This window comes from Podarcis erhardii (assembly GCF_964252035.2).
Source record: "Podarcis erhardii genome assembly, chromosome: 10".
Classification (NCBI taxonomy): Eukaryota; Metazoa; Chordata; class Lepidosauria; order Squamata; family Lacertidae; genus Podarcis; species Podarcis erhardii.
Window position 1 is genome coordinate 15,022,496 of NC_138500.1, and position 23,733 is coordinate 15,046,228.

The window sequence follows — 23,733 nt, forward strand, 5'->3', positions numbered from 1 at the left end:
TAAAAGGGATAAAGAATGAAAAACCATCTCACCCCTATGATGACAGAATAGTATATTTGTCAAGCAACTTTGACTAAACAACATTTGTCCCAAGTGTTTGTTATTGCAAAAGAAAAGAAAAAACTTCATTTCCACGACTGCTGGCAGTTCACCCTGCTTTACTGTTTTGAAGACAGAAATTCCATTGTGCAAGGAAAGAAATATGCATTCTTATCAACATGTTCTAGCCTTTGTAAGCCTATTTTGTTACTTTCAAGGAACAGCAGAAACACACTGGGGAAGAAAAGCTTTTGTAACAAAAGAAATGGCAAGCGACAAGAAGCACAAATGAGACTGTGCTGTCTATAAACATGAAAACAAAAACACTTCCACACCCTCACATAATGAAAGCCTCAATCAGGACTGGAGCAGAACACAATCAGCTTCTTTACCAGTTAAGGGAATCATGGGCAAGTTGAAATATTATGTACTCTCTCCTGTGTCTGGTGCAAATGTTCCCAGCTAAGGAGAACATTGGCACAAGCCTTGGCATAAGAAGAGCCCCAATGGATGAGGCCAATGGCCCATCTAGTCCAGCATCCTGTTCCCACCATGGCCAACCAGATGCCTGTGGGAAACCCATAAGCAGGATCCAAGCACAAAACCACTTGCCTTCCTGCAGTTTCCAGCAACTGGTACCCAGAAGCAATGCTGCTGCCAACTGGCCATGTCTAATGCCTACCAGTGTTTGATCTTAAGCAGAATTTGAAACTAGCTTGGGACAAGGAACATTATGTCAGCACTGGCCCTTTAAATCCATCACCACAAAACAAAAAGATAGAAAGCACAGAATCAGGCCAGGGCAGCATTTCTCAAACTTTATTAAAGCACAACTTGATTTATTAACACAGTGGTTCTCAAAGGGTGTGGCGTGCCATACAGTTGTGTCAGGAGAGGATGGCAAGTGTGGTGGGAAGATTCAAGGACAATCAAATAAACATTTCAATACAGTATCAAAATATTTCTACAGCCAGAAGCAGCATCCACACCTCTCTTCAAGAGCACTGGCTATTCTTCTACAGTTCTCCACAACTATTTTGTTGTGAACAGGGATTTTCAACTCTGAAAAATATGATCAGAAAAGAGAAAGGCTTCTTTGTGTTGATGAGGAGATGAGAGTTTGTCTCAAATCAGACCTAATATACATGAGATTACCCAGCAAAAGCAAGCTCACATCTCTCATTGAGTTTGCATACATACTTAAGGTACATATGTAAGGGGCTCATTTATAATTATATGTTCTTAGGTAGCTGCATTGTATTATACACAAAACTCTTAGTCTGTCCAAAATTATTTTTATTCAATATATAGCCAAGCCATAGTGTGTCTTGCTGCTCTCACACAAGTACTGTCTTGTGACACTTTAAATAATAACAAAATTATTATGGCATAAGCTTTTGAGGACTCAAATGCAAGCCATATTCATTAGATGCATGAGGTGAAAACTTGGCAGGTATAAAAGGGGGGAGGGGAATTAAGGTGAGAGTTGAATGCAATGAGATGCAGAAATTACAGTCAGTGATAATTGGAGCTTCAATGTATGTTAAACTGGCACACCTTTACACTTTTGCAATAACAGACAGATGATAATTTACTCAGCACTATGGAGATGATTCTGCTAATACTTGTTAGTAGGGCAGGGAACCATTTGCAAGAAACAGCCACAGACAGTTACTGGCTACAGAACAATTATTGTGTGCACAAGCACTCAACTGTTGTAAACAGCAAATCGCAACACAACACACATTTTTGTCATTTATCAACAACACTACTACACAGGTACATCCCTATTGCAAATAACACGTGGTGTGTCTAATTATGATCCACGTACGTGGAGTTGGGGCAGAATTCAGGCAATGGAAGTGTCTTGGCAGCAGCACTTGCTGTTTGAGTTCTCCCCTCAACAAATCCAAACACACCATCATTGCTGCAGGCAGCAGTAATAATTAAATGCAGCAGCTGTAGGTTCCCCCTCCTTCTAAGGCTGGCGGTATTATTAGTGAGAGCAACCAGCAGAGGATAGGCTGGGATCACTTTCAGTTGGCAGAACAGCCCAGCTATGCCATCTGCCAACGTTGCAGGAAGCAGATGAGCCCAGAGGTGGGGGGCAGCCTCATCATGTACCTGTGCAGGCAGCACCAGTCCCTCCTCCTTTAGGAAGAGGTGGAGTCAGAGAAGGAAGGGAAGAGGCATGCAAAGGAAGGCAAGAAGTCCTTCTCCCAATCTCAAGCTCCCTCCATCACTGAAGCAGCTTAGCTAGGCAACTCAAAAGGATTTGGGGATGAGGTAAGTATAGCTCCACCAGATGAACATTTCTAGTGCATGCTCCTCAAATCAAAACACTTTGCTTGTTGTTCTATATGCAGTACCAGTTAGGGGCACCTACCTAATGTCACAGAATCTGTGCCCACAAACTACAGGAGAATAGAGCATCCCTTTAAGTCTGCCCCTCCCTCAAATCAATTTAAAGGGGCTTGACACAAAACTCCTAGGACTTAGTTGTCTGAAATTTGGTATCTTAACACAGGGCACCTCTCACACATTTTTCACACCAGTTTCCCACAAGTGTTTGCTTTTTTTAAAAAATGAACCCACTAAGGAAGATTAAGGCCCCCCTTTTTTTTAAAGAGGTTAGGAAAGAACAGTGAGGCCAGTGGCAAAATTAAAAGGTGGCTGAACTCCTGCAAGAGCCCTCTGCAGCGGGGCTTCCAGGAGAAAGGGAAGGGAAGTGAGAGTCACTTTAAGATTACATGAAATCACATGAGAGGCCCTGAAAGTCAGTACAGTGGTACCTCAGGTTAAGTACTTAATTCGTTCCGGAGGTCTGTACTTAACCTGAAACTGTTCTTAACCTGAAGCACCACTTTAGCTAATGGGGCCTCCTGCTGCCGCTGCGCCACCGGAGCACAATTTCTGTTCTCATCCTGAAGCAAAGTTCTTAACCTGAAGCACTATTTCTGAGTTAGCGGAGTCTGTAACCTGAAGCGTATGTAACCTGAGGTACCACTGTACTGTATAGAGGAAGAAAGAAGGTTGTTACAAGTAACCAGAAGTCTTAAGCAAGGAATGCAGAGAGTATCTCCAGCGCTGCTTGGAGCTAGAGGCAGGAAGCTGAAACTGAAGTCACTTCCAGGAGCACCTAAGTTCCTGCCTCGAGCCAATGAGCAGAGCTAATTGCACCTGAGTCCAAGAGGCCAGCATAGGAGATTAGGTTTTTAAACAATAATGCCAACAACAGCTATGCCAGCAACAGCAAAACATTCACTACTTTTAGTTCCACACACCCTAAAGGCGTGGATGTGAGGGGGAGAGAGGGAGACCCTTTTTCAGAACTATTAGCATCTTCTGCTCCCTCTTGTGGTGAAAATATTGCATCTCTTGCCAGGTTTCAGGAAACAATGCAATCCAATTAATGTATTTGGTTATTTGACAGTTACAGTCCTTAGAAGTGATTACAGAACAAAAAAACTATTCTGAGAATCTTGAAAAAGCAAAGTTTGATCATACATGCTTTCCTCCAACAATCAGCCCACTGTCAGTGGAACTAATCACATGTGGATGGATTTTTCTTCTGAAGGAAAATGAAGTCCCTTGAGTTAAATTTGGCTAGAACAATTTTGACAAAAAAAGAAAACTGTCCCAAGAATTTTGCACCATTGTCAGAAAATTTTGAGAAGTAAATTTAGGCATATTATATGATTACTTCAAAACACACTGCAAGAGGAGTAAAATGTGAATATAGTTCTTGTACACCAATGTAGAAACACCAAATAGATTTGTAACATTCTTAGAATCATAGAATTGTTGAGCTGGAAGGAACCCACCCTGAGGGTCATCTAGTCCAACCCCCTGCAATGTAGCTTTGCAAATGGGCTAGCAGTTTTATTCACTGCAGAATCCCTTATAGTCATAATAATTGAGCGTGGTGGTGGAAACACTAGGTGGAAGTATTAAGAAGATGGCAGCTGGTGTGCTTATAATGTCCTGGGGTAAAAGTTAGTGTTAAGGTAAAAATATTGCTCAAGTTGTAGACAGCAGAAATAAGCTTCAAGATAATTTCATTGCATTAGATGTGGATTTGGTGGAACAGAATAAGCAGCTTGATGAAAAAAACAGATTCATCTACTTGGTTGCAATACAACTCCCATCAATTAGAAACACAAGACAGAATTCACATACAATCATAAAATTAACTTTTCTGCGAGATGGCCTATCACATGCCTCATGCTTGGACCCAGCAGATACATTCGTGTGCACCCCCCCCCCAAGTTACAGTGATATCTGTGGTTACAAACTTAACAGTAGCAGCCAGGAACAAATAGGCTGCAGCAGAATCTAACCTATTACAGTGGTACTGAGGCATCTAATCATAAGCCTGCATGTTTATCAAAGCTTCTATATATTTCAATCAAGGCTTGTATTTAAAAATGAGCTTAAAAAAAGGATTTTCAAATGTTTCATGCCAGGCAAAAGACCAGCTGCCTAAAAGAACCTTGGCAAGATGTTTTTCCTCCTAAGACAAGAAGGGCCCCATTGATTTATAGTAGAAAAACAATTCTCAAAGTCATAAAAAGGGAGAATTACATATGCTGCCCCAAGGCTGAGAAAACACCATTAGGAATGGGGAAAGATAATACTAATGTGCCTCCCAGTAAAATGAGCCAGATCTTCTTTCTAAGGTTGAAAGGCCAGGAGCAAATGGAAGGAAAAACATTTAGCTAGAAAGAAAGAGAGCATTTTTGGGGAAGTCTCTTCTAAAGCTGTTTCTTAAACTGAGAGAGTTAAAAAAAGGTTAAAATGTGTTAAATGTTGGAAAGGCAACTGGCTTGGCAGAAGAAGCAGCTTCTTCCTATTTTATTTTGAGGCTGGAGAGGAGGGGGAAAGGGGGAGGTGCAAACTGAAGAGGCTTCTTTTAAAAGCTGTGTTTTATTGAGTTCCTTCCTTTTTACTTTGAAAAGCTTTATTCTTTTAAGAGGCTACCTATGATAAATGTATGAAATATATTAGCTTAAATATATTGGCTTAAATGTAATTATGCAAAGGATTTAAGGAATGCTAGATTCTTATTTCATATGGTTGTAAGAGTTGTATTTATCCTGAAATTAAGTCAGCCACCAGCCCCCCCCTGCCAGACAGAAGACGCCATCCAAGCAGTCTTGATATATAGTTGTCAGGCATTTTGTTTAGAAACATTAAATGAAGGAAATCTTTCAATGTTGATGTGAAACTCAAGATCCTTGACATCTGTTGAACATAAAAATGTAAGATTAAACATTTGTTTTATAAGGCAATAGGGCAAGAAGGGCAAGAGGTGAGCTGGTAATTAAGATTCCATGTAAGATATATTATTACTTATATGTCATATATATAGCTCTTTGTCTCCCTTATAAGGGCAAGGAAGTGGGTGTATCTTTTGTGGGTGTATCTTTTGTGATTGGTTCTAGCAAACAGCCAATAGGAATTTCAACCAGGCTGATTGGACAGAGGCAGCCACAGGAGGAGCAAAGGGGGCTGGATTAAGGGAATATAAGTGCTGGCCAGAATGGCAGGAGGCCAGGCCAGAGCTTGGTAACCACGTACCACTGAGCCTCTTATTTATTTGTCTGACAAATAAATTACTATTTTAATTTCTCTATTGCTGCGTTGAATATTTCATTCCAGCTAAGCGTTAACCACAAGCAGGGTGCTACAGTACCTCTGGTTAAGAACTTAATTCGTTTCAGAGGTCCATTCTTAACCTGAAACCGTTCTTAACCTGAGGTACCACTTTAGCTAATGGGGCCTCCTGAAGCCGCCGCCGCGCATTTTCTGTTGTCATCCTGTGGTAAAGTTCTTAACCCAAGATACTATTTCTGGGTGAGCAAAGTCTGTAACCCGAGGTGTTTGTAACCTGAGGTACCACTGTATTCATAATAAAAACTGTACTTTCCTAAACAAGTACTGTGTACTGCCAAGTAGGACTTAGCTAACTTTGAAGCTATCATCAGCTCTTTAATACCCAAGAATAGGACTCCATTAGGAATTGTTACTGAAGTAAGGTGAAATGCATTCTGGAAAATCCAAAGATCATTTTTAAAGGATGATAACATGTCCTAGGGCTATTTAAAGCTACAGGTAAAATATGGAATGTGATGCTCCTCAAAGCATTTTGAAAATTCAACATAGGTTTGCCATAGAAGCAACCTACTCCCAAAGCTCTCTGCTAAACCTTGAATCGAATTTTCCTTTCAACATAAAAGCATAGGGGAAACGTCCTGTCCTTTCTCTCCCGCGCTTTCTCCTTACTCTAGTTCCAATCCATCACAGAGGCACAATATTAAGTAACAGACAAAAACAGCAAAGGAGCAGGTGCCAAGTAACACAAACGTCAGTACCAGCTCTGAAGGGAAAAGTCCTTGTCAACTGGCAACTTGGAAGAGTGAGTGAAGGATTGATGAAGAGCATTTTTTTTTGACATTCTCAGCCAAACCGTGCAAAAAGCTCTCCTAATGGAGTGGGATAACAGTCAGCTTTGACCTGATTCTTTATTTTTACTTATAGATTTCGCCACTCTTTTTGCTTCCTCGCTTTTTACTGAGGGGAGAAGAATGTACTTGCATATACTTAAGACAGAGGGCTTCGGTTCACTGCCACACCATTACAAGGCCATACCAGGATGAATGTATGAAATGGGGTTTCAGCCACTAAACTGGGGACTGGAATAAAGACACACAGGACAATCACAAAAGGGAATTTCAGGAATAATATGGTATGTACTGTGCTGAATTCTGTAAACACCTGGAGGCCCTCAGTAGAATAAAACATAATTTGTGTAAAAATATTTAATGGGTTGCTTCTAAGTATTGATCTCACACTCCTAGCACTTGTTTCTGTGCTTTCACAGCAGCTGTATTTTATTCTGCTGAGGACCTCTTTCACCCAGGGATTCCATGAGTTTAATTCATTGCAATCCATAGTTAATTGGTCTGCGATAAGATACTGTAACATTTTACGTGATACCAATAAAGATGGATACATTTATGATTTGTATTTCTCTTTCGTGCAACAGAGCTTTATACTGTAGACCAGGGGTCCTCAAACTTTTTCAGCAGGGGGCTGGTCCACTGTCCCTCAGACCTTGTGGGGGGCCGGACTATATTTGGGGCGGGGGGGGGGTGAACGAGGGATGATGAGCAGCGTGCAAAAGGGCTCTGGAGAAGGGCTGCTTTAAATGGCGGCCATTTGAGAGGGGCACTCAGCCAACTGCAGCTCATGTGTCTTGCGAGTGGCAGGGGCTGGCGGCAGCAGGGGGACAATGAGCGGCATGGGAAAGGGCTCTGGAGAGGGGCTGGTACCAACAAAGCCCAACCCCCTTCCTCCTCTAGGCAGGATGGGGAGAAGCCAGGAGGAGGGAGGGAGGGAGGGAGGTGGCGCTGCCACCGCCGTGTGAGGGAGGAGGAGGGAAAGAGCACGCGTGCTGGCGATCCACATGGCGATTCTTGGACTGTCCGCGGGCCAGATTTAGAAGGCAATTGGGCCTGATCCATCTCACAGACCTTAGTTTGCCGACCCATGCTGTAGACAAACATATTATTTGGAGCTATTACTGCTTTTGTATTTTTGTAATTGTGTCTATCCCTCATCCTCATCCCTTTTGACTAATTGTTGATCGTGAAAATGGTTACAAAAGCTGTAGCAGCCAGACTGCAACTTCAAAGCTGAATATTCCAATCTAAGTGCCAACAAAGCATGTTCTAGAACTGTAAAAGAAAGTCCACCGAGCATCTGCTATGAGAACATTCCAACTTGATCTAAGGTGGACCTTCTGATTTAATTCAGTGGAGCCGCAAAATAAGCTTATTTAGATTTACAGCACAGATACCCACTAAAAGGACAAAGTAATAGCTGGTAGCAGAAGAAGCTTATCTTCTAAGTGGACTAGCCTCTATTTGCAATCTGCCGATTTCAATAAATGTTTCGGTTCAGTTGGGAAGAACACAGGCATTTGTTCTCAATGCTGAAGATAATTTTTTTTCCTAATCGTAACAACACATGCTGACATTTGAAGAGAAATACGAATATTACTTCTTAAAAACAGTCATGTTCAAGAATTAGAATACCATTAGAGACTCCAGCTCCCTCTCCATCACCACTAGCAGTCTTCCCAGCTGCCTTATCAAAGGGATGTATAATTTGTTTGGTTCTGCCAAATAAACTGTCAAGTGTGCTTTAATCTCTTTGCTTAATATTCTGAATAGCTTCTCTCTGTGATGGAGGTAAACAAAGTGGTACCAGAGTATCCCCTGCTTTCACAAATGAAAGAAAATCAGAAGCTTGCATGAAGCTCTCCTTTTTCAGTTTTTAAAGTGGGACACAGGGCTCTTTGCTCTTTTGTGCATGTGTGCAAGGCTCCAATAAGGGCAAAGTTCTTAACCTGAGGTACTATTTCTGGGTTAGCAGAGTCTGTAACCTGAAGAGTCTGTAACCTGAAGCATCTGTAACCCGAGGTACCACTGTACAATATTTGCTATTACGATAAAAATCCTGGAATCAGAGTTCTTTTTCTGTGTTTCTTCCCAACCTGAGCCTTACGGAGATAAGACCAATTAAAATCAATACCAATCCAGGAAACCTACTCTGCAACATGGGAGTTGTAAAACAGCTATTTTTATAAACTGAGCATTCGGGCAGAAAGCAGATAATTGTACAATTGGCCAGGTGCATTAAGAAGGGGTTTTCTTACTTCCTTTGAAGCATTTAAGTATTTGCCACTGCCAAAAGCAAGATATCCGATTTGATGAATAAATGGGTTGATTCAGAATGACATCTCTTATCTTGCTAATCTAGACACAGTCAGTTTAATTGCACTCCATCATTATGTTTTCTACTGATAGTGTCCTCAGTACAACAGTGAACAGAGAAAATACCTTGCCCAAGGAACACAGCACAATTCCAGTGGAAGCAAAAGACATTTTCATTGTGATTTATATTAATATACTTAACATACTCCAACTATTGATATCCAGATAATGTGATTCCTAGAATCAACATACAGGATTATTTCAACAAGAATTCATGTGTTATGCTTAAGCATCATAAGTTTAGTCTAATCAATCCATTTACAGGGTGGCATACTACCATGTGCATATCTATCAAACCCATGTGTTTCATGAGGGATGAACCCATGTATTTCATGAGTGATGGAAATTTCTATGTGCTTTAAAAATACACACTCCTGGTGGTCTTTTTCTTCTCAATGTATCCAGCTTTTCCTTAGTAGCAATGAGTTTATACTGAGCTTCTCAGTACTGTATCAGCTATACTGTATACACATTTTAAAGGCCCCAAAGAAAATACGACCCTTTGGCATATTAGAGACCTGTTTTAGCATCTTCCACAAATCTACTCTGGTACCTAATTTCTCCCCTTTCTGTACACTACAACAGTAAGCAGCATATTAAGGTAAGGAGTAAAATACTTTTATACCAGTAAGCAGTTATGCTTTTGGAATTATTCTTTTTATTCTTAAGAAATCTTTTTGGAAACTGCATTCAGGCTTGTTTTTTTTTTTAAAAAAAACCCAATCAAGCAGTATATAATTTTTACAAAATAATAAATAAACCAAACTAAAACACTGATTGATTTCAGACAGAATCTAGTCTCCATACTGAATGGCACCACAAGGCATACCAAAACAGAAGGCAAAAGTATCATTTTCTATGTTCACATACCATTTTTCTTCCCTATCCTCCACCCTGCAATAACCTCAAATCTCCTCTGAATACTCTGGAGTAGATTGGAAGGGTTCAGGAGCTGCAGGGGAGAAGGGGAAGTCCTGTCTCATCTGCTGATGCTACGCTGGACATCATTCATAATAACTAAAGCCTATGTTATGGCATTACAGATTATCTTGAATGCTGTAAGAACACAGACACAAGCAATTCTTTGGGGGGGGGACTTGGTAAACATAATACAAATTCAAAGAGTATTTGATTGGGAGCGAAGAGAAGAGCCAATATTACACTGCAGTATTACCTTATATTAGGCCTTCCCCTTCCAACCACAATTCCTCCAAGATGCCAGCATTGTAGAAAAATGCCTACTTCAGGTCTGCCAGGATTGATTCTTATTTCTTATTAGACCCCTGTGATGTTTCACAACCTATCTTTGGAAATCCCCCTTGGTTTTGAAAGTAGCTTGTCATATGGCAAGGAGGGCTGCTGTTCAAAAGACAGTACTGTCTAATTTGCTCCAAGGTCTGCCAGGTCTCTCCCAGGAACCATATTCTCTGAAATCTTTTTAGCTACCAAGGGATGAACCTGGGACCTTCTGCATGTAAAACATGTGTTTTCCACAGTGAAACTTTGTGTGTTTATTTCTTATTGCTCAAAATGAAAAACTGTCCCTGTTAGGCATGTCCCCAGATCCATAGGCAGTATGAAACCCTAGCCTTGTGTAGCAAAGATTTCAAACACCCTATAAAGACATATTGTTCCAGATTTGTGTATTCTTGCTAGCCTTGCTAGTTTTGCTGAAAACCCTACTGAACAAAAATCAGCAAGCCTCTCTTCACAGAATATATCTATTCATAACATCCTTCAACCCCTGCAGAGAGAGCTCTACATTAATCAGCAAGCAGCAGCGTGTGTGTTTCATATAGGTATTCGCACTGGAGAGGATGCTGTGTATGATACAATAAAAAAAATCAAATTGCTTGCAAAAGCATACATGATGAGCTTTCTAGAGTGAGCATTAGCCTCTTAAAAGGTACTCAAGCTTACCTCGTGTATTTTTACATGAAAGCATTCTGAACACTGGGCTATAAAATGTGTTAAATTTCCAAATATTAGTTATTATGCTGATGTAATTCGTAACATGTGAGCTTTCCAACATGAAACCAAGTCTAAAAATGGCATCACAGGTGTGGAAACAATCCTCTAGATTTTCACATTTTCTGAGTAAGCTGAACACATAACTGTTTATAGAGGAATTACTCAAAGAAATAGAGAGAGATGTGGGCTTAGTCTTAGTGACTACTGTCTTGGCAAATCTTCTGTTATTGAAATTACTTTAAACACTGTGAGCCTTCATAAAAACATGTGACCATCACAATAATAAACAATAGCACCATCTTTATAACTTGGTATGTACATGGTACCTACAGATACATTTATAGTACCCACTTACATCATTTACTGCTTGCACGACAAGAATTTAAAATGAATTGAAAGGTGGAAACCCCGCCTTTGCCTGAAAGCAATCTGTTTTGTACCTAATCCTTCCTCTCCTTTTTAAAACCTCTACAAAGTGCCTAGCTATCATCCCCAAATAAGATACAACGTTCAACTAGTGAGCCAAAATGCTTACATGCATGCAATCTTTTTATGTATACTTGTGTATGTTCACGGATCATTTTGCATCAGGCAACAGGTACCTGCCCTTAAAATTACAAGGTAACCATTCTTAAATCAGTTTATAATCTGATTGTTTAAAAATAATTTTATTTTCAACAGTATCTATTTGATCAGTAGGCACAAACTACATGGTTCACCTTTAGCATTTCTATGTTTAAGTTAAACAGACAAGTCACTTCTGCAAAATGCAATGCAGAATATAGAATCTTGAACAGCTGAGGGAATAATATGGCTATGAAAAATAATTAGACATGTTTAACAAAATGCTTGTCAAATAAATTATACTCATTTCAAAAGGTTACTCGAATCATTCAGTACAAATAGATGCAACATTACCTACCATTAATTTTACTTCATGTAAGTATATCCACACATACCTCCCACTGCACACAAACAATTTCTTAAAGTTTACTAAAATAAATTGCCTTCTGTTTCATATAGTGCATAATATCAAGATTAAACAAATATATTAAAGTATAACAGAACTGTTTTGCTAGGAACTATACAAACAATGAATGCTATACGATTCACTCTGTAACTGTTTTGAAAACATTGATCATGCCTTCGAAGAGCCTCAACAGGCAAAGAAACAGATTTAAACTACAACCAATACAGAACATGAAGAAATTTACACATCTGAAAGATATTACTAGGACAATTAAGCATGTGCAGCCCATAGAAGGGAAAATAAGCCTCATGTCAGTTTTTCATTCCTGCTATAGAATGGTCCCACTTCCTTGAAATCTTTTTTGTAAAGGGCATGCTACTTTACTTCACTCCACTGGTAATGGTTACACACAACAATTAAATGATATTCTTGCTACTGCCAATATAGAAGCTCAGTTTAGATGACGATAATAATCTGTTGTTATTCAATTGCGTAAAGAAATAAAGAGTATTTCTGGGGCTAGACTTGGAAGCAAAATAAAGCTATATTCCTGTGTTAGACACAAGGGAGAGGAAAACAGCCCATATTAACTCACCTAGAACAGCTTGTTGTTGAAATTGTGCTCTTGCTAAATTCAGGCTTATCTCCAACTTAAGTCTTCAGTTCTACTAATAAATCATGTACTCGCAAACATAACAGTGACAAAAGGACATGCTGTGCTCTTTTCCTTCTCACTTCGATGACTGTTTCACTGACGGAGCTCTGAGAGGCTGCAATCTCAGAGTAAATATTCAATATGAGCATGCTCTGTATCCACTTTGAAAAAAACAGTCTGATGCTAGGCATCTCTGTGTGTGATGGCCTACTTTCAAAGCAACACAGGGCTGTAAATCAAATCTTTAAAAAATCACTAACTGCAATAAGCAAATCAGAACCACCATGAAGTATTGATTTTCTCCTCTCTCATGACCTCTCTATCCCCCTAGAATTAATTGGACCACGTGTGCAAGAGGCTCTTTGCAACACTTGGCTGTAACATATACCCAGACTTCAATACTATTCTTTGATAGATGAGAATAACACTTAACTGGATCACCATTTGACCCTCAAATGTTAGCAGAATATTCTTTCAACTGTAAATTTTGCACCCAAAGGTTCATGTTAGTATTCGTAAATCTAATCCACTTTAGTCTGGTACTATCTAGCATCCTTAGTTTGTTCTGTACACTGGTCTGTACCCCAGAATAATATGCTGTTTCGCAATATAATTAGAAAAGACCACACTCTAACACTGCACTTTGGAATTGTACTATTCATCACAGCTTAATTGACTTACAGATAGCTGGCAGGCCATGGAAAAACAGCAAACCAACTAAGATTTTTATTTAAGTTGTTTCAACACTGCACTTAAGTACTGCCATGGCTACTTAAGTTGTTTCTGTTTAAATCCAGTGAAACCAGATTTCACTGTTTTACTATCATTTCAAAAAAAAAAAAAAAAATCATCCAATATAAAACAGACTCATTCCTCATCAAATGAGATAGGCAGTTCTCATTCACCTTTTCTGAACTCTTCCCACTAGGTCTGGGAAATGGACTTTGACTGTACTTTATTAGCTGTCTAAGCTTCTCCAGTCAGTGAGTGAGATTCAATGCAACTTTAGCACAAGAAGTTTAAGAGATGGTGTTGTGTAAGTGGTAGCACACAAGCTTAATAAGAATATTTTGTAACGGTTGTTAATACTCTAATAGCAGCAGTAGTTGCACTAGAGATTGTTCAACATCTTTGCAAGCGCAATATACCCTCTGGATTTGGCAGTTGCACTACACTAAAACCAAGGCTCCTGCCAGCAGAATTACTGCTGAAATGAATGAACTGCCACAACTGAATATCACCTATTGCTAACAGTTGGTATATCATCTGAAACTGAACATTTCAATTATCGATCTACTTTTGTTGTTGAAACTAGGAGAAGCTTCAAAAGAGCCAAATTAGCAAGAGAAGAACAAAGGTAACATTATGGTATTTACAAATTAAGGATGTGATAATGGGAAATACAAGGAATAAAAGTGCAAAGAATATGACATAAAACTTGATTAATCTAAGTAGTCAGAAATTTGATTTTTGTAAACCCTTTTCTCAAATATGTACCATATAATATCTTATTAGAGAAGACAAAAGATAATAAAGATGCTGCTTCACTATAATAAGGGGGAAAATATTTGCAAAAGAACATACCAATAAAAAAATACGCCTGCTGGTTAGGTGCAATAATATATTTCACAAAATAATAATTTTAACATCCTTGTTAAATAAAGAGATGTGAGGTTGCACACCTTCCAGTTCACTTACGTAAGTTTCACCTGTCTTCATCCATATTCTGGGCTACTACATGCATACTTTGCATGCTCCCCTCCCAACTCTCACAGTGAGTTGCTAGGAGGAGCAGCTGCCATTGAATCTTGGAGGGCAAAAGAACACCAGCCCACAGACAGCATCCATAGCATTGCTATGGAGACTGAGCACAAACTTCATCTCCCTCCTTCACCCCCTGCCAGAGTGATGGAGGAATGCAAGAAAACAGGGAGCTAAATCTATTCCAATCCACCAAAAAGAACATAGCACAGCTAGATCCTGATTTTCTTTCCATCCTTCTCCTAAGAGAGATTGTTTTGATGAGGGGCGGGAGTGAGAAAAGAAGCAGCAGAAGCATATCTCTCCAAATGGAACCCTACAATACAAAGCTCTATTCTCAATGGACCATTTCTCTCCCATTCCTGCTTTGAAGATGGAGAGGGTACCTGCAGGAACAGTCCTCATCAGTTGCCGTTTCCTGCTCCCACCTTAGAACAGGAGTGGAGTCTAGAGCTGCTGTCATACAGAGCACCAAATCTGGGAGATGAGGAAGAATGGAGTGCTCCTGGCAGCCATGAGGTTTTGGCTGGCAATCAAGGTCAGACAAAATTTGTGTAACTTCACTTAGAAATATGTGGTACCCTGTGTTAATGAGTAAGCTACCAACAGCAGTTGAGATATGCATATAAATGTCTCTCTCTATATTACATATGGGTGGACAGATGGGTGGGCAAACATGTACAGACTTCAATGACTTCCAAGAATCCCTTGGTTCTTGGATTCAAAGTAGCTATAGAAAAAAACAAACCATTCCCTCTTGTCAATCTTTAATAAAAATGTATTTAACTTCTTCATAAGAATATAGGCGTAGCATTACATGCAAACAAGGAATCCTAGTTTCAAACAAATCATGGTTATTTGCAAAACAAACCACCTTCAAACAAATTAGCTTGTTTAGCAACTAACCACTGCTTGTTTTAATCAGGACTCCTGGTTCACAAGTGACACTAAAGTGAGATTATTCACAATGATGTAAACTTGGCAGAAACTCAGTTCAACATTTCACTTGAGATTGCTGAGACTTGTCTACATAAAGCTAAACAATGGTTTAGTATTACATGGGAACCAGTCCAGTGCTCATTAAAGACTTTCTTTCTTATTCTAGAGTCTAGACCAAAAGAGTTAAAGAAATCTCTGATAGTAGTTTCCCCTCTTCTTCCAGTATTTCCTTTACTCATGATCACAATCTCTTGAATAGGAATGTTTGTTTCCACCTGTATTGTTTTAAGCAGAGGAACAAGTCACACTTTTTAAAAGTAGCAGTTTTGAAAAAGATATAAACATTAAGGTAATTTAAATAATAATCTAGGCATAAACAAAATGCTTACTACCTAATGAGGCAATTTTCCAAAGTCATCCCTGGCATTTCCTTATAAACTTGTACAAAATGATAGATGGGATTTTTATTGCACCATCTTCTTCAAAACATCAAGCTATCAGTCAGTGTGCACTATAGTAAAATGCATCTTGAACAAACCAATTCAAGCTCAGATAAGCACAACTAGAGTGGTGCAGAAATATTTATACTGTAGTAACACAGAGAAATGTAAGATCGTATCCCAATGAGGCCTGTATTTTATTTTTTCTTATATCAACATACACAAAACATAGAACTAAGCAAGCAGAAGTCATTTTGAACAAACATTCTAATTAGCTATCAATCTGGAAAAGGAAAATCATGCCTGGGGGCGCTAATATTGACTTAATTTAGTAGCACAAATAAGCACAAATTTGATTGCTAAGTCTTTTTGTGAAGAATGAACTACCAAAATCAATTTGTTCTTAATAGTTTCATTCTAGGTGTCTAGCAAATTTGCCACAAAGAAAACAATGAAGATTACAACAATTCAATTTTCAATACTTTAGCATTAATCTCCAATGGAATATCTTTCAATCAAGAAGTACCACAATAAAACTTTATTACGAGCTTTAATGAGGTGTGGGTAACACTTGCTCAGTACAAAATTGGAAGGCAGAAGAGCAAATATTTTGGATGCTTGAGGTGGTGGTTTTTGTGTTTTTTTTAATCTAACAAGATCTGTCCTGTTTTCTAGGTAAGTGCATGCAATAATGCTTTTATCAACAGCTCTCACACATTTCTTTTGATCAGTGTATGAAGCATTTGAAGAGCAAAGATATCCTAACCTTAATATCAATGTGTCAAAATAAAACTAAATCATCTTACATAAATACAGAAGTATTTTTTAAACAGGCAAAAAAGAAAAAAATGTATAGGTAGGCATAGTCTTTGGTTAAATTTGCGAGCAGAACCACAAAACTGTTTTGCGGTTATCAGTTGTTCAAGTGACAGGTGTCAAAATACTGAATCATAGAAATGTAGAGCTGGAAGGGACTCTGAGGGTCATCTAGTCCAACTTCCTGCAATGCAATAATCTCAACTCATGGTTCCTTCATCCAAATTGACACAGCCAGTCAGTCCCTTCTCCCTCCTGGTAGAAAAGCCTGCAGGAGCCGCGCGCTCCTTAAAGGGTGTGCAGCTCCTGTGGGCTTTTGCGGGAGGTGGGGGAATTGCCATAGCCGCGCACAGCCTCTCCGGCTGGGAGAGGCTGCACGCTGCTAAAGAAACCAAGACAGCTGGCTGTCTTGGCTTCCTCTTTAGCCTTGGCACAAGCCACGACAGCCAGCGGGATGGATCCTGCTTGCTGTCTTGGTTTCTTTAGCCGCGCGCAGCCTCTCCCAGCTGCGCACGGCTATGGCACAAGCCAAGACAGCCAGTGTGATGGATCCCGATGGCTGTCTTGGCTTCTTTGCTCTTTGGGGCTGGGGGGGGGGACCTGGGCTTCCCCCGGCAGCCCCGAGAAGCTCTGGGCTGCTCTTTGGGGCAGGGGGGGGGGAATAATTTTTTTTTCTTGATTTCCCCCTCTAAAAACTAGGTGTGCCTTATGGAGCGAAAAATACGGTATATTTTGTGATGATGACCCTAAACCAAGTTCCAAACCTAGATTTCCAAAATCCAATTTTAAAAACAATGATTTGGAGGCTGGCATATACCACAGTGTGCCCGATACTGGTCTGAAACTATGGTTAGTAAAAACCAGAAACAAGGGAGCCTACCAGGCTCTAGGATGTTCTTACATGAGCTCTGGGAGCCTCTCACGAGATCTCAAAGGCTCATCTGAATTCCCACAAGATCTTGTGAAAGCCTCGCAGAGCCCAGTAAGCAAGTCTGAGAGCTTAAAAGTTCATTCTGTACCAGGAAAATGCTGCACAAAAAGCGCTTTTAAGCTCTTCATTTCCTATGCATTTAATTTGTGTGACTTCCTCCAGCTGGCTTTCAAAGTTGAAGTTAAAATCACACTTGTTAAACAAGTGTAAGTTGTAAGTTACAAATGGCACACTCCTAGCTTTAGAATATTGTCAGTCAACAGCAGCATTTGCACAGCATAGTGCCACATATTAGAAAAGAAACAAAACCTGTGTATATGGTTTCTACAGAATAAAAAGTACTACCATTCATTACAAGTAATGGACCAAATGTAAACTGTTATCTCGTTTTACTACTTGCTCGTCTACTATTATTTAACCAAAGTTCTCTCCCTGTCTTATTTAACAGCAACAGCAAAGTTGACCTGGATCTGGGAATTTTTTAAAGATGAAATCCAATAACCATGTCTAATTTCAGGTTTCAATTATCAGACAAAGATTATAGTCCAATTCTCTCAGCTGCGTTACTGCATCTTAAAAAGCCTATTAGTAATATCACACAAAATACTGCATTTACCTGACTTTCGCACAAGTTGTCGGCAAGAAAGTTCTATGTAAACTAATCTTACATAAAACATGCAAATATATTATGACCTAATTATGACTGGGAAATTATTCATATTTTATCAAGGAGCAGTAATCACCGCAACTACTCTTTGATCACAGTGCAATATTGTCAGGTATTTCACAAAATTAAGTACTTCTTTCATGTGTTATTTAAGTGAGAGAATAAACTATCTTCTCAAGTGGCACCATCTACTCACCAAGGGGAGGCATCTGCTTTATGAATGCAGGACATCAGTAATCAGGCACACATCCTGACCTCCTCTTAATGCCATACCAAACTTCAAACAAAAGAGACACAGTCAAACAGGTTGGCTCTGTTCATGCAAGAGGGCTTTATAATTCTTGGGGATGGGAGGGAACACAGCACATTAATTTTGATTGCCTAATGCAGCCCAACAAATTTAAATGGCTCAAACACTGCTTATCTCCCATTCTGGCAGCTTCCTGTTCACAACCATGTAAATTTTCATTTTGCTTTTGGCTGTGGACAATTGCCTAGTTAATATAAACTAATATAGTTTCTTTATAGTCCTCATGGGTTCCTATCTGGGCATTCCTGAATAACTGGGCTATTTCAATGAAAGTATTACTTAAAATATTAAATTAAAACATTAAACAAGCATATATCCTACTCCCACAAATTGTGCAGCATTTTACAAAACACTGACAAGTATTTAGCCATTTCTGAACTGTCCTGTAGCCAACTGAACAGAGAACATTAGCTTTCTAAAACATTTATTGGAATCTACAACACTTTGATTTTAACCATTTGGAACTGCATGAAAATATTACAGATAGGTAGCCGTGTTGGTCTGCCATAGTCAAAACAAAACAAATTCCTTCCAGTAGCACCTTAAAGACCAACTAAGTCAGTTCTTGGTATGAGCTTTCGTGTGCATGCACACTTCTTCAGATATATCTTCAGTGTATCTGAAGAAGTGTGCATGCACACGAAAGCTCATGCCAAGAACTGACTTAGTTGGTCTTTAAGGTGCTACTGGAAGGAATTTGTTTTGTTTTGCATGAAAATATGTTCTTGAATGTATAAAATTTTGCCAGCTCTATTGCAACATACAGTAATGTTATAGAACTCTGTTGTAATATACAGTAATGTTACAGAAACATAGCCATTTCTTTGTGCCAGATCCAAGAATAATTAGAGCACATATATGGGTGTGTTTTTTTAAAGGGAATCTTTAATGAGTTAATGATGTCTCTTGAAAAAGGTGCTCTAAATCCACCACACACTATGGGAATCCACTGTGCATTCGACTGCAACTTTAGATTTGATTAACATAATCTACTATAGCTGCCCTCTTGTGTTTTAAAGTGAATCAAGCACGTAATGGTGCATTAGTCAGGAAATACAGTGGTACCTCAGGTTAAGTACGGTACTTAATTCGTTCCGGAGGTCCGTTCTTAACCTGAAACTGTTCTTAACCTGAAGCACCACTTTAGCTAATGGGGCCTCCTGCTGCTGCTGCATCACCGGAGCCTGATTTCTGTTCTTATCCTGAAGCAAAGTTCTTAACCTGAAGCACTATTTCTGGGTTAGCGGAGTCTGTAACCTGAAGCGTATGTAACCCAAGGTTACATACTGTATTGCAACGTATTTTATGTTTTGCTTTTCTACACCTATGCTTAAGAAAAATGCAGTTTTAACATCTAATATTTTAGATGGCAAACTTCTCCCTGCAAGGCTGCAATTTGTACACCTTTACATGAGGTGAGAAGAGTGAGATTGCAAAAAGAGGCATGAGGATGAATGGAGTGCATTCATACCTTTTCAAGATACAACTGGAGTGAATGGACTTAAGCCTGTACCCAGTTATTTAGACTTATGCAGGTTCAATTACATCAAACGATAACAGAAGTTACTTAGCACCTTGCAAAATAAAATTATATATTTCTAAACTATAAACCTCTTGCAAAATACCTGAACTGAGAAGTATCTGCAGCCACTATCATGCCCACTGAATTCAGTGTGGCTTTCTACTAAGCAGACACTGTTATTTCCTAGATGCAAATCAGCAGCACCAGATGACCCTGCTCGGCTAGGCACTGGGTAGATTTCACCCTGTGTCTTGCAAAACCGGGCTACTGCTGCCAACAGGCCCTGCGCCTCTTGGCAACATCCAAAGGCTCTGATCCACTAGGCACTCAGGGTGGATTGCACCCTGTGCCTCACAGAGTCAGGCCCAGGCTGCCACCGGGCCCAGCACTAGCGATGGCAACAAGCAGTTCTGGCTCGGCCAGCCCTACCCATTGCCAGCACACTTACCTGACCTGGGGGTTCTGGATCATGGGCTCTACTGGTCAAAACGGGAGCCTCACCCATCTCCCTCTCCCACTGGAAACAAACCAGGACTGCTCCAAGTACAGTGGTACCTCAGTTTACGAACTTAATCCGTTCTGGAAGTCCGTTCTTAAACCGAAATCGTTCTTAAACTGAGGCACGCTTTCCCTAATGAGGCCTCCAGTCACCGGTGCCCTTCCACCATTCGGATTCCTTTCTTAGACCGAGGTAAAGTTCGCAAACAGGGACACTACTTCTGGTTTTGCGGAGTTCTTATACTGAATAGTTTGTTACCAGGGCTGTTCTTAAACCGAGGTACCACTGTAAAGTGTTTCAAAAGAGAGATGGGATGTCAGTTAACAGTAGAATTATGTATATTTGATACTCACTCATAGCCACTAGACTACACCAACTTTTTGTTAGAACTTCTAGCTGCTGGTCAAATACAAAGATTCTTATACAGTGGTACCTCAGGTTACGAACAGCCTAGTTAATGAACTTTTTGGATTACGAACACTTCAAACCCGGGAATGAGTGTTCCGGCTTGTGATTTTTTGGGGGATGCGAACGAACTCCGTTCGGGGGGGGGGGGGGGTGTTACTTCCGTTTTGAGTGCCACACTTCCAAAGATGGGGAGGGGGAGAGAGAGAGAGAGAGAGAGAGAGAGAGAGAGAGAGAGAGAGAGAGAGGCAGAAGAGATGCCAGCTGCCGTGCACCAAAGCGCACTTTGGAGAGACCCCCATCAGGACTTGGAAAGGGACACGTGGCGGTGAGGGTGATTATCTGGGGGAGGCGGACGTCACTAGAGACAGGAGGGTGCAGGGAGGGTAGTTCGTGGTGGCGAGCCCAATCTGGGTTGAGTTTCCTTTTGCTTTGCCTCCCTGAGGAGTGGAGATTATCAGTGCACTTTCAGCCTCCTTCTCCCCTGATGTACCAATGCAAACCCAAGATGCAAAAAGTAGCACTAGGCCCTGGTGGGCTGACCCCTTACCTTGGCCAAGCGGATAGCCAATCAGGATTTTTAAAAAATGATTTCCCCCCTTCACTGCTCACTTCCCTCTGTGGCCCCCTAGCCTTGTGCTGTGACACTCCCATTTATGTGATTTTCACCTGTGCCCCCCATGGAATATCCAGGGGGCCCCCAGAGGGATATAAGACCCTCAGTTGGGAAACGCTGCTATAAATGGCCATATAGTACTTTCTATTAAAACATTTAATAGCAAGTTTTTAATCTGGATGCATTGCACTCACACATATACAAACAAGAATATTACTTGCTACACAAGCCAGAAACAATTATAAAAATGAAACAGCATTTATTTATATTCCCCAAGAAACAGTTGTTCCAAATTAGCTGTACCTGCCATTCACTACCAAGCAAATATTCGAGTTTAAGACAGCAGAGGCAATTCCAGATCTATCCCTGAAACATGCAATCTGTGCATACAATCTACAAAGCAGAGCTGTATGAAGACGTTTAAAGGAAAGTCTGGCTTTAAAATGATTTCCTGTATTGGAACCTCCTGTATAAACTTCAAACTCATGGGGCAGTTTTGTTTAGTATGTGGAGAAGTAAAACAATCGTTCTGATTCTACTCAAGATGCAATCAGGGAAGCCAATTCTGTTTTTTGAAACCTTCTAAACACAGATCATAGAAATGTAAAGAAGGTGGTGCCCTCAGCTGGCCAAAAAGATTTCTGCAGTTTCATAGTGCTAATTTTTCTAACTACAACCTCAACATTAGCATACCTTTTAGAGATATGCTCAAAGTTAATTAATCAGTTATATAAATAATTAAAACAACATCACTTCAAGAAAGAGAAAGCACACTTTATGCAATGCTGCCCTTATTCAAATTGCTTGTCACACAACCGTGGAGAATACTAAACCAATGATGGTCACCAGGTGGTGGTAAACTCAAGATTTTAAAATGATACTGCTCTGACATTTTACAGTATTATAAAATACATTTTACTATATTTAAATCCAACAGCTGCACTGAATTAAAAAATAAGCTGTGTCACCAGTAAATTGTTTTATAATATTTCAGAATAAGGAAAGGAGTTTAGAAGTTCAGAAATTATACATTTCATGCTTAAAGAGCTTGTAAAGCATCAGAAAGCATTAGAAAATTACCTGCAATGCTACAATACTCATTCTCTCAGAAGAAGCCTAAGGTAGATTATCCTCAATGATGTGCTGATTTCACTAAAAGAATACAAAATTGAGTTCTAATCAGGGACACTACCCATGGCAGCTGCAGACTACACCCACTGTTTGGGGGCACATCCCAGAAAAACCAGCTGGGACAGGCAAACATGTTAATCAGCAAAGTGTGTTCTCAAACCATGTGTAGAACAGTCTAGATCTCAGATAGAGCCTTCCAGTCACAAACCTGTAAACTAAGCAACACTGATTACTTCAATATGACTAGATATATGACTTCTTTCAGAAATCTTAGGACCTTCCTCAACTAAGTTTTTTTCCGGAAACATGCTACTAAACAATATTAAAATGAGAGTTGCTAATGATATCTAGTTTTGAAAATTAAGATTGCAATTACCTGAAATATCTGTTGAGGGTGCCATTTTTTCAAACCAAACAGGACTGCTCCCTTTTGCTACCCTCAACCAGCCATATGTGCCAAGTCCTTTATTACCAAACAGAAAATTTCTCCAACTGGCTCTCTCTTGCTTTTAGCCATTATGCTACAATACACATCTGCCTTCATATCACTCTTTAGATGAATAGCCCCAGGTTGCTAGTGTTTGGATTCAGAAAACGACTCATTCTGCAGAATGATTTGGGGGGGGGGGGGGCTCTGATTCCCTGCTGGGTCTGCAAAAGAATCTGAGACTGAGTCTGCCCTTGATTATTGTATTCTGACCTACAATTTCAGATAGAGGGAGAAGTTTAAAACTCCAAACACACCGTAATTTAAAACTAGAATTCAGCAGCTCACCTCTTTGGGGCCCAAGAAATAGATTCTCAAAACAAATCTCTGCTAAGTTAAGCTATTAATATGTTATCATCTCCAGACAATATAGTTGTCTTAGAACCCATTGGCATACTAATCAATTAACAGCCACAAGATATTAACAACAAAGACATTTGCTTGCTATCTCTTACAGAATGCTGATACTCTGTAGTAAGTGAAGATCTAAATCAAAGCAGGAAGTTTTTACTGGAGGGTTGGCTAGTATATGATACTTTAAATGTTCTTGTACAAGTCAAGGTTGTTTCTCATGCAATGCTTTGCGCTCAGTTCAACTCTGTATGACAGCTGCAGGGTTGTTTTCCTTGTGATGTAGACTTCATTGTTCTACAAAGGAAATGTATGCATTTAAATTATCCCAACATAGGATAGCAGAGACATATGGTTAAGTATCAGGGATATCTGTATTCATA

The 23,733-nt window shown here is 39.8% G+C and overlaps 1 protein-coding gene and 1 long non-coding RNA gene across 23 annotated transcripts in view; one reads left to right on the forward strand and one right to left on the reverse strand.

The window, feature by feature from the left end:
- The window catches only part of PLEKHA5 (pleckstrin homology domain containing A5), a 170,876-nt gene that overhangs the window by 89,207 nt on the left and 57,936 nt on the right, over nt 1–23,733 (reverse strand). Inside the window, exon 1 of one of the 22 annotated variants that reach the window (XM_081879675.1) lies at nt 12,416–12,567. The exons of the other annotated variants lie outside the window; for them this stretch is intronic. The gene's annotated coding sequence lies outside the window, so the exon portion shown is untranslated. Of the gene's footprint in view, nt 1–12,415; nt 12,568–23,733 lie in introns of those variants that run through there. 22 annotated transcript variants of the gene reach the window in all.
- LOC309352082 lies at nt 2,232–7,059 on the forward strand. Its single transcript, XR_014161095.1, has 2 exons — nt 2,232–2,325; nt 6,580–7,059. It is a non-coding gene; the product is annotated as an uncharacterized lncRNA (long non-coding RNA).